The following is an 11,586-nucleotide window of genomic DNA, read 5'->3' as shown; positions in this document are numbered from 1 at the left end:
AGAAATAGACTTGGTTTTACCATCAGGTAAGTTTACACAGGAAGATGGGGGATGGGTAACAAAATGCTATGCTCATTTTTCAAGCATTCTAAAAACATTTTCTCTGAGCAATGTAGTTTACAGATATTAGCTTTCAGACATTTAATTTCTAGCAAACAAGATTAGTTAAGTACAAAAAGTCCAAGGCATTTTACTTCATCATGTATGGGATGACAACAGTGACGATAAGACTGCCTTCAAGTTGCGTGGATCAGAGAAAGTAATGAATGTATGTGTAAATCATTGGAAACTTGTTCAAGTGTTATTTGGAAAATATTATTAATAAATAAAAGCAATTCACTTAACCCCAATGAAGAGAATAATTGAATGGCTAAGATGAAATGATTCATTTTAGCTTGTTGATGTAAGTCTCTTGCTATCTAAGATTTTTAACTCTAATCTAGTTATCTTGGGGAATGGAAACTAAGTAGCCCATTTGATTGATAAACTGTTCATGTTGGCAAATCATTTAGTTGAAAAATCATTTATTCTTGTGCAAAAATAGCCAGAATACAACCCATGGGGAAAAGGAGGGGGATATGGGATGCATGCTAGGTGCAGGGGTGGAGGGAGGACAACATTGGTGGTGGGAATGCCCCTGATTAAATGTCACTATGTACCTAAAATATTACTGTGAAAGATTTGTAACCCACTTTTGTAATCAAAATGAAAATTATTTAAAAATAATAGCCAGAATAAAGAGATGGTAAAGTTAGGATCTTCTACTATAGGTTGAATAAGCTACTTGTAGTAACCATAAGTATGTCATAGAATACTCATATTGATGTGAAAGGGAGATACAAAGACATCATTATGGATAACTGATGCATTATATCTGCATGAGAGGATATGTAACAGATGCTTCATTTTTAAACTCTGAAACATTATACTTGTTTTGCATTAAGAATAAGTATAAGAGGAATAGTGTGAGAAAAAGAAAAATGTAATAGAAAGATGATGATAGAAATGAACTAGAATTTTGATAGTGGCTATGGTATGATATATACATTTAATGAACTGTGACATAAAAATCTAGGAATAAAGAGAATGAGAGAGGAAGTGAGACAAGGGAAGTGGGAAGAGAAGGGAGGGGTGGGAAAGAGTCAAGGAAGGAAAGATAGGGGACAAGAGGGAGAGGGTGGGAGAGATGAGGAGAGGGGAATGGAGATAAGGAGGGAAGAGAGGAGAGGGGAGGAGAGGGAAGGAGATGGTAAGGAAGAAGGGAATAAAGAGGTGAAGGAAGAGAGGAAGAGATAAGGGAAGGAAGAAAAGAAGAGAAAAAGATGGAAGGAATCTCTGCCTGGTTTAAATAAGACCCTGAGTTCAATCTCCAGCATTTCATGACCCTCTGAGTACTATTGAGTATAGCTCTGGAGGCCCCAGAGAGAAATACCTAACAGACATAGTAAAGCCAATTCTCATTGGAATGGCCCTAAGGATTCCCAAATTCTGCTTGGTGAGCCCCAGCCCCATGGAAAAAACACAAATGTCCAAGTAAAGATTCACTAACTTTTTGAGAGCAAGCAACACCTAATCTGTTATAATCTAAATAAACTTACTCTATCCCAGTCCAGTTCATTTATATTGCCATGATTGAATATTCAATATTCACCAATATCTATGTCAGAATATTAAAATAACCTGTAACATTTCTTGTCCCCAAGAAAATCTAGAATTCTTTAGGGGATTGCAAATTTAATGCTTCTTTCTGATTCCCAAAAGTTGGTTCTAACCCAACTACAGTCATATTTGTAATCAAGGTGTTTAAATAAAAATTTTAATAAAATGTGAAAGGCTGTCTCCAAATGCACCTATTAGTATTTATCATTTTGTATCTCTTAAGTCAGCATTCATAAAAATAGAGTTAATAAACAGTTCATGAGTTGCCACACAGGGTATTTAGGTCACAATTTGTAATTCAATAAGAATGCTTTTAGTTCATCATACAACCACCAAATCCTCCATTAAGTACCTCTAGAGTTATTGGCTAAGGACAAGTTTCAGGGCCAAAAATCACTACTTCCTTTGGACATGTTTGTCTTATCTTAGCAATTGATGCTATATTTATTTTTCTGACAAAACTGGTTTTGTCATTTTCAAAGCTCTCATGGTCCTTGTTCTACAGTTGGGCTGAGTTTGCTTACTTCTAGTTCTTTCCTGAACAATATGTCTAGAAACCAGTGATAGTTGTGGAAGGTAGTTTTTCCCATTCTCTCTATAAATACTTATGATCCCAATGCAATCAATAGATATTATTGGATAAATGTAGGATGAATAGGTTAAAAGTGTTACATTCAGACCCTCCATTACTGTTCTGTACTAAGAAGACATTTTCAATAATATTAGTAAAAACAGTAGTCCTCCAAATCTATTCCATTTGTAGAATTAGGATATATATATTTGTTTATCAGGATATTCAGTTTTTCATTATAGACTGTCAAGTAAATTATGCCATAAAAAGAAGGTATCATTCTCTTTTATTTAGCAAACATCTATTGAATGTCCATTTGCTCTATATTAATGGAAAAGACACTGAGATGAATAAGCCATGAAATTCTCCCTTAAAATTCAGACTTGAAAAAATTCAGACTGCCTTTAGGGAAGCAATTAATTTGTTGTGATAGGGCATTTGAACTTGGTTTTGCTGTTGTCTGGAAAGCAAATCTTCCATTGTCTCTTATTTTGGAGAAAGTTCATTTAGTTCACAACTCGGATCAATTATCATTTCCCTGAGTGAAGCTGGTGAATCTAATCACTGCCTAAGACTCCCTTCAAGATATCCTCCTTCATCTTTAGTGCTTGATTATGTCCTTTGTGCTTTATTTTTCTTGGAAACAATCCTATTGTTTCAAATTGCGCAGTAGCTAGTGATTTGGCTCATTGCTGAATCCTTCATGGTTTTAAATTTTATTTTGGTGGTATTATTTGCTTACTTGTTTGTTTTTGGATCATACCCAGCTGTGCTCAGGGATCATCTTTGATCAGGGGACTAAAAGAAGAAGTAGGGATCAAGCCTGGGTACACTTAACACAAGACAAGCAGCTTACCGGCTGTACCATCTCTCTTTGACCTAAATTTGTTTTGAATCTTACCAGGATAGAACCATACAAATAAAACTTTCTCTTCTGGAGAAATGCTAGGAATATTATTTCAACTTGGAAATTCTGATGCTACTTTTAAAAACAATGAGCTTGGAAGACAAGCTTGAAAGGTAAGGAATGCTGTATGGAACATGCAAATCTTCACTAGAAATTGTGGAGTGAGGGAGGTGGCTCAGGAGTACAGAAACTGAGGCACTATGACTAGAGTAGGGAAGGCAGGCCAGGCATATATCTTAGCTGGACCAGCAGAAAGTTAAGCCTTACGCAGGGTGTAAGAGCAGTGATATGGGTATTTCAGAAAAATCAAAAACTTAGTTCTTCAACAGAGATTTGTAGCATGCAGTTCCTTGGATTTCTTCACCATACAATGCTAGAGAGATATTTCTATCACTTGTCTGGGAAAGTATAAATCTAGGAATAAATGTTATGCCTGTGGAAGGCTCCTTCTAGGGCTCAGTGCATAATGCAAAACAGAAATTACCTGCTTCATCCTTTCAATGTGGTGAGTGCCACATCCTTTTGGTTGGCGCAAGCAGAAAAACATTTAATTCTTCCATGAATTAAACAAACACAACTAATGACAAATAGACAAATAACAATAAGGATGGCACATTTAAAAATTCTTGTCCTCTACTGGTAATAATATAAGGGTTCTGGTCCAGATTTTTAGACATTTTTGGTGACTTAGAAGTGTGGTTAATCTCAAAAGCATGAGATTCACCATTATTATAAATATTACTGTAATTGTAGAATTATTGTAAATATAGGACCAAACTATATGATAAAGTGAATTTGAGACACATAATTTTCTAAGAAGATGGGATGAAAGAGAATAAAACTTTGGCCATAGGTGGAAGGACAATGACAAAGAATAAATCCATGAAACTCTATAAATCAGGATGCCTAAATATAATAACAACAATAAAAATATTTCATCAATAAGTGTGATATCTACATATTCCTAGCCTCCTACTATAAATTCCAGAAAAAATCCCAAAAAAGGACAGGCACAAAGAGGTTTTTGCCATGTGGACACTGTATATTTACCTGCTTTTTGATCCTCATGTTTCTCTTGGAACTATCAAAAGGAGAAAGAAGGATTACTGACTTCTCTCATAAATTCTTTTTTCTTTTTTCTTTTGGACCACACCTGGCTGTGCTCAGGGGTTACTCCTGGCTCTGGAGCATATATGAATGACTGAATTTGAACCACCATCGGTCCTGGGTAGGCAGCTTGCAAGGCAAATCAACCTACTGCTGTGCTATCTCTCTGGCCCCTCTCATGAATTTTTATCTTAGTCTTTAGGATTTTTTTTTCAATTAAGAAAAATTGAATTATGTAGTGCATAAGTTTCAGGTGAGGAACATTTAAAATAAAATGTCAATTGGCATTGAAAATCTGAGTTTATCCTTCATCCTTTATCGTGATTTACTCAGTTTCTCTTCAAAAGAGCCACATTGATCATAGGCTAAACTGATATCATAGGTGGCATTTTAGAAACTGCTTCTCATGACAACTTGTCTCAACCTCACCTGCACCCCCCATCCTGCCACCATCCATCTCCTTCTTGGCTGTCAGTGGGGATGTGAACCTTTATCCCAGTGAGGTCTTTTCACTCATGTCCTGGGGAAGCAGGATTGGGGTGAGCAGGGTTAAGGGGAGAAGTTCATCTTTCTTTAAAAGCAGAGAACTCCTTCACCCAGTCTAGAATTTTTCCTTTTTCTTTTCTTTCTTTTCTTTTCTCTTTTTGGGGAGGGTATATTCCTTATGTTCTCTACTATTCTGAGAAATTCAAGGACAGGGATCATGCCGAATTCATCTCCATTTCACCAACAATTACAGCAGACCTGACAAATTGGTGTCCAAGAAATATGTGCAAATACATGTCCTGTTTAAGAGTTAGCTTTTGCTTTGCCTGTGATCAATCTCTGTACCTGTGCTCTTCCTAAAGTATGTTGGATAGATTGACTTTTTCTGGATCTGTGCAAGCAGTTGTATTTAATTGACTTTGAAAAAACTCTCCCAAATTTTCTCCCAGCACTAGGCAGGAGAAAAGTAGAATTGCCTACAAAAACATTTGTTACTGATGCTGAATCATGGTTCTGACATGAAAAATAGTTAGTAATTACTTTTCTTGAAGCTTGAGCTTTCTTCCATAAAAAATGGAAGCAATTATGCTAGTTTATATAGCATTACTATGGTTTTTTTTTTTTTATTTTGGGGCTGATAATGCTGTGTTCTGTGCTTACACTGGCTCTGTGCTCAAGGATCATTCTTCTTGGTAGTCTTTGAGGGACCATCTTTGGTAATAGGAATTGAATCTGGATTGGCTGCATTTGAGGAAACTGCCTTATCTACTGTACTGTCTTTATGGCTCTGTTTATTGTTATTATTAAAAGGAAATATTGATTTCAAATTTTTTGTAATGGTCCACTTGATAGTCATGCACTATTGCCATCCCAAATTTAACTTTCTTCCTGGAAACAAAGATGTTACATAAAACAGCACCTGTAAGAACTGTGTCAAATAAAGATTTCACCTTGGGCTAGGGATATTGCTCAATTATGGAGCACATGCCTACAGTGCATATGTCATGGGTTCAAATCCAGCCACTTTGGTTTTGGGGCCACACCTGGTGTGGGTTACTCCTGGCTATGTGCTCAGAAATCGCTCCTGGCTTGGGAGACCATAGGAGAAACCAGAGATCGAACTGAGATCTGTCCTGGATCAGCCACAGTGCAAGACTAGTACTCTACTGCTGCTCTACCACTCCGGCCTTACAGAGGAAGAATTTCTTTGATATAATCTCTCCACTTTATGAATTTACCCTGAATTTCTTGTGTATACATACTGGAGCATAATTACTGGAGAGTCCTCAACTTTAACTTGCTTTCTTGCATGTTTCAACACTTTGATAAAATATGAGCGCACAGATGTCATTGCTAGTAAGAAGAATGAGAGTGTAAGGGGAGCTCTGTTTTCTCTCTGAGTTATAAGGACGGAATGTGAGCTATTACCTCCCACTTGGTAATTCTATATTATACATATACATGGGATGGAAAAACAAGCCCTTTTTAGGACTGCAGAAGTTGCAGTGTTTGTTTAATGATTACTACAGCTTGCTTTGTAATTATAATTGCATGGGCAATTCTGCACCATCCAGGGAACTTTTGGAAAGTAATGACAGTAATTTACAGCCATGTGGTTTTGTCTGGATGCTTAAGTACTTGGTCTGTGGCCTGCTTGTATGCTCCATTACCTGCCTGATGGTCTCATCCCCACCTGCTTTCCCCTCTCTGATAGAAAGCTATAGGATAAACATTGAGATTCTGTGACAGTGGGAAGACAATAGATGCTGCTATAGGAATATTGAATCTATGACATTCCCTTTATTCCAATTTTAGCTGTTTTAATTCACATAAACAACTGTTTACATTAAAAAATAAAAGACAATGGAAATGCAAAGGCAGATGAGAGTTTTGTGGACAGCTAAACTTTTCAAAGTACTTGGAAAATTCCCCCAGGCTTCAGGTAAGCTTCTATGAACACTTCCCTTTTAAACGTATATTTTTAGATAATTGGAAACTAATTTAAGAAACTTTCCATAGCTTATGGTTACTCATAAGCATGTTTTATTCATGATGACAAGCTTCTTGGAAAAAAAAACCCACAAAAGTGGTATTTAAGTGAAACTCAAATTTGGGAAGGGAGGGGAAACAGGAATGACAAAGTGAAGGAAAAAAAGTAATTGAGCATCTAGTTTCTGTCTATTGCTTTTGAAAATGTGCCACATCCTGAAAGGAAATTCTGCATATGTGTACCACAATGTCCTAAAGGAAAATGAAGATGTTGGCTAAATTCTTCAAAAAGCCAATCCCGAAGAATTTCCTTTGAAGTTGTTTTATATGCTTCTCTACAGAAAAACTTTGAGATAAGTTATAACTCAGCTTTGTGCTTCTAAAATAAATTCAGCACATTAATTGTATTTATGGGAGAAAGCAGTAAATGTCCCAGAATGAATACACAGCCATAATTTACTCAGAGAGAACTGTTACTGCCCATAAACTTTCCCAGCTCGTCTCTCCTGGTTTATGGTATCAGCCTCACAAATGAATCACTCTCCTATGTTCCATGAGGTTTCTGCTCTGTAAATTTCCACTGCATTCTGATCAAAAGGGATGATTACTTATTGCATATTTTCTTAGCTAATTTTCCAGGAGATTAAAGATATTCCATGTTTTAAAGGGAAGGCTCAGTTCATCTGAGCTGTGTCTCTTTGTATTCAGGAATATTTGGGTACTGTTTTGGTACCACTGGCAAAATTCAGAGGATATTTCAGGGATTACCTTGCAACAGAAAATAGGATTGAAAAAACTATGTCCATGAAACAGAGGACTGGATGTATGAGTTTGGTCAAGGTTGTCAACAGGTTTTTATAGGCTGATGGATGCCTGATGGTGTGTGTGTATAATGCTAGTCCATAAGTTTTTCTAGCTTTCTAAATTCTGGGGGGTGAATAACACTGGCAGTAAGGCAAACAATAGTGGACTTGATACCTACATTCTGAAATTCTGACATGTTGGCAAAACAAGGCAACTTTTATGCAATCTGAAGAGTGGAAGCACAATAGAACTGCAAGAAAGATCTTCATTTGGGCTTGAGGAGCTTATGTATGGGTAACTAAAGAAGCAGAGATCTTCGGGAAGGTGTTTGGGATGTCCAGAGCCATAGGATGGCAGAAGCCCCAAGCCAGATCACAAACGGACTGGGAAGAGACTTAGAACCCAAGGAGCTTTAGAGATGCTGTATTGCTCTTTCTTCTGCTTTCCTGTAGGGCCTGTGAGGTTGCTTCAGGCCAGAGTGGGAGAGTGAATAGTTAAGGTTCTAGTGGCTGCTGAAAAGAGGGACAGAAGTCAACTATTGAGGTTTCTAGGCACATAGATTTAGTTATTTGGGGCCTGTGGAGGCTACATACTATCTTACCTTTAGAATCATACTGTAAAGATTGATCCTCACCTTCTTTGTCTTGCTCTGTGTAGTTTAGATCTTCCAAATAGTGCTCAGGGAGTCCAGGCCTCCTTTCAGTGTTATTCAATGAACTGGATTGAAAACTGGATTAAGCCAATTGTTGGTTTAATGCTAGGATCCAGTTATGTAGTACTGTTTGGACCTTGTGGTACTAGACTTCATCCAGGTAACTCCAGGTTTTTCTGGGACCACAAGGAATTAATTTGGAGGTGATTGGGTGCCTCCAGCACTACATTCAGTAGTGCTCAGAAGATGTGTGGTGCTAATGAGGAATTGGGTCAGGCACATGCTAAGCATATGCCCAAAATTCCATGTTAGTTTCCTGGCCTTCATCCCATTACTCTCTACTATTAGATTATTGAGGCAGGAGGAATGGTGGAAACTTTTTCTTTTTTGGTCATGTGTAAAGATTACTCTTGATTTTGTGTTTTGCTATTTCTCCTAGCTGATCTCTGGGGACAATTTAGGGTGCTAGGGATCTAACTACTTTGCTCACATGTAAGACAAGCATCCTGTCTATTGAACTAACTCTGGCTCTAAAAAATCTTGCTTTTAAAATAATTTACCTTTGATTCAATTTTTATTTGCTGCCCATATTCTTTATTAACAGGTTGGGTATGAGTGTAAAGCCCCATTGCAGAAATTTTTATTTCATACGCTATAAATGATTTCACATATGGTTTTACAAAGACATATCATTTGAACACATCCATTCTATCAGGTTTTTAAGTCTGCATTGGTTTGTCTTTTTTAACAAAAGTGTCTCCTTCTCAGATGACTCCTCTGCTATCATCCCTAGAAAATTTTTGGTAAGAAATAACAGGTTGCGGGGCCAGCGAGGTGGTGAGGTAAGGTGTCTGCCTTGCTAGCTGCTTGCAAGGAAAGGACCACGGTTCAATCGCCCGGCATCCCATATGGTCCCCCCAAGCCAGGGTCAATTTCTGAGTGGGTAGCCAGGAATAACCCCTGAGCATCAAATGGGTGTGGCCCGCAAAACCAAAAAAAAAAAAAAAAAGACAGAGAGAGAGAGAAAAAAAAAAGAAATAACAGGTTGGGATTTTTTTTTGCACTAAAAGATAAAGTGTGTCATCTGGAGTGATAAATATATTTGCCTTGCTCACTGTTGACCTGGTTCTAGTCCTGGCACTACACGTGATATCCCAGTATTGGTTGGTAAACAAAGAGCTAAAGTAAGCCCTGTGCAAAATTGGGGTATCACTTAAAACTCAGTCTCCCAAAAATTAACATTAAACAAAAAATTAAAAGGTGAAATAATAAACAAACAACTTGAAAACTGCAATCTTATTCATATTTGTTTCAGAAGAATGGAAGTTGGGATTTTGACATCAATGTACTTAAAATGTTTTTAGGCCCCTCTATTATTTAATATTTCTCAAGTAGTGTGATTTTCTGTGAGATCACTTTTATTTCTCAGATATAAACATGTTTGCTTTTATGTTTCTTATTCATTATTTGTATATAAGTGATATTCAGATGCATGCATTCTACTCACATTTTATTTTTGTATTCATAGGATGATGTAATAAACTATCCAAATTATCTTAAAATATCAGTAGCTAAAAAGCTTAATCCAAGCAAAAGTTGTATAAAATTTATTTTATAAAAATACAAATACACACAAACCATCCTCTACCACTACTATCATTGTGTTTCATTAAAGTTATTCTATGATTTAAAAATAAATAACAACATAGGGACTCGACTTAGACTCCATGTGATTGGATAACGACCATCCAATCCAGATCCCCAGATCCCAATAGTAGAACCAAGAAAGTTCCCTGCAACAGCACCAGGAACCAAACTCCCCCACCCCAACCCCTGAGTTCCTAATATTGCTATGGCACCAAATTGCTCCAGGTTGATACAACATTCTGATGACAAGGAAATAGCAACAACTTGATCTAAGAGCAGGTTGCTTTACTTCATTATCTAACAGTAAGATGAAATATGAAGAAACTCTGTTCTTTGATCTGTACAAAAACCAAGATCACTAATTTCAGAAGATTAACTTTGACAACTGTGACTGAACAGAATTTGTCTTAAGTTAAAAAAAAAAAAAGAACCTAGTTAAGACTTTGGCCTAGGATTTGCATTTGTGCAAAAACCAATATCTCTAATTCCAGACGTCTGACTTTGACAACTGCGACTGAGCAAAAATTCTGGAACCATAAGGAAAGACTTTATCCTAGACTTCATCATAGGATCTGTGCAAAAACCAAGATAATCAATTACAGAACACTGACAACAACCACGACTGAGCAGAATTTCTGAAACCACAAAGAAAGACTCTATCCTAGAATTCATCCTAGAATCTGTGCAAAAATCAAGATCTCTAATTAATTTGATAACCATAACTGAGCAGAATTTTTCCTGACACCATAAAAAGACTTTGGGGCTCGACAATGAACATGTCTGGAGCTTGTAGTTGATGCCATGACAGTACGCTTCAATGGTAGAGAAACCCTATATCTCTTATGCCAAGGGAATTTCCTTTCTAATTTCCCCAAAACTTACTGTGCCTATGTAAAAACAAAAAATCTTGCCATACCAGCCCCTCCCTTCTTTTTATTCTTTTTCTTTACTTTTTATTTTTTTTTTTACCTTTTTTAAATTTATATTTATAGCTTCTAGACAAGGGGTCCACCTGCTTTCCTTTTCTTTTTAACAGAACCATAGAACATGCATCATCTTGTTCTGTCTTGTATTTTGATGTCTTCCTAAAAATTGAGAAAAAAAAAAGTGGATGGTACTAGGGGCAAGCAGTTTAATGAGCATTGAGTGAAAATAAAAAATGATCAGACCTAAATGCCCAAACCAAAATCAACAACAATAGAATGAAGAGACCTCAACTACAACAAGCTATACACAAAAGGGACCTCTTACACCAGTAGTCCATGGGCTAAGGGTGGAGGTATGGGATGCGTGCTGGGAATAGTGGAGAAGGGAGGTCAACACTGGTGGTAGGAATTGCCCTAATTCACTGTCACTATGTACTTTAAAATAACTTTGAAAGACTTGCAATTCACATTGATCTCAATAAAAACCATTTAAAATTAAATAAGACAGCTAATGTGCATTAAACATAAAATTAAGAGGTCAAAATTGAAACTAGAGAGAACTTAGAGTTCAAAGTCCTTTGGAAATGAATAACAGATTCAATTTAGAATGACATAGACACAACCATCTATTGTTCTATTATTTCCTTCCTTCCTTCCTTCCTTCCTTCCTTCCTTCCTTCCTTCCTTCCTTCCTTCCTTCCTTCCTTCCTTCCTTCCTTCCTTCCTTCCTTCCTTCCTTCCTTCCTTCCCTCCCTCCCTCCCTCCCTCCCTCCTTCCCTCCTTCCTTCCTTCCTTCCTTCCTTCCTTCCTTCCTTCCTTCCTTCCTTCCTTCCTTCCT

This window comes from Suncus etruscus, chromosome 13 (genome assembly GCF_024139225.1).
Source record: "Suncus etruscus isolate mSunEtr1 chromosome 13, mSunEtr1.pri.cur, whole genome shotgun sequence".
Lineage (NCBI taxonomy): Eukaryota > Metazoa > Chordata > Mammalia > Eulipotyphla > Soricidae > Suncus > Suncus etruscus.
Note: the sequence above shows the minus strand (reverse complement) of the source record.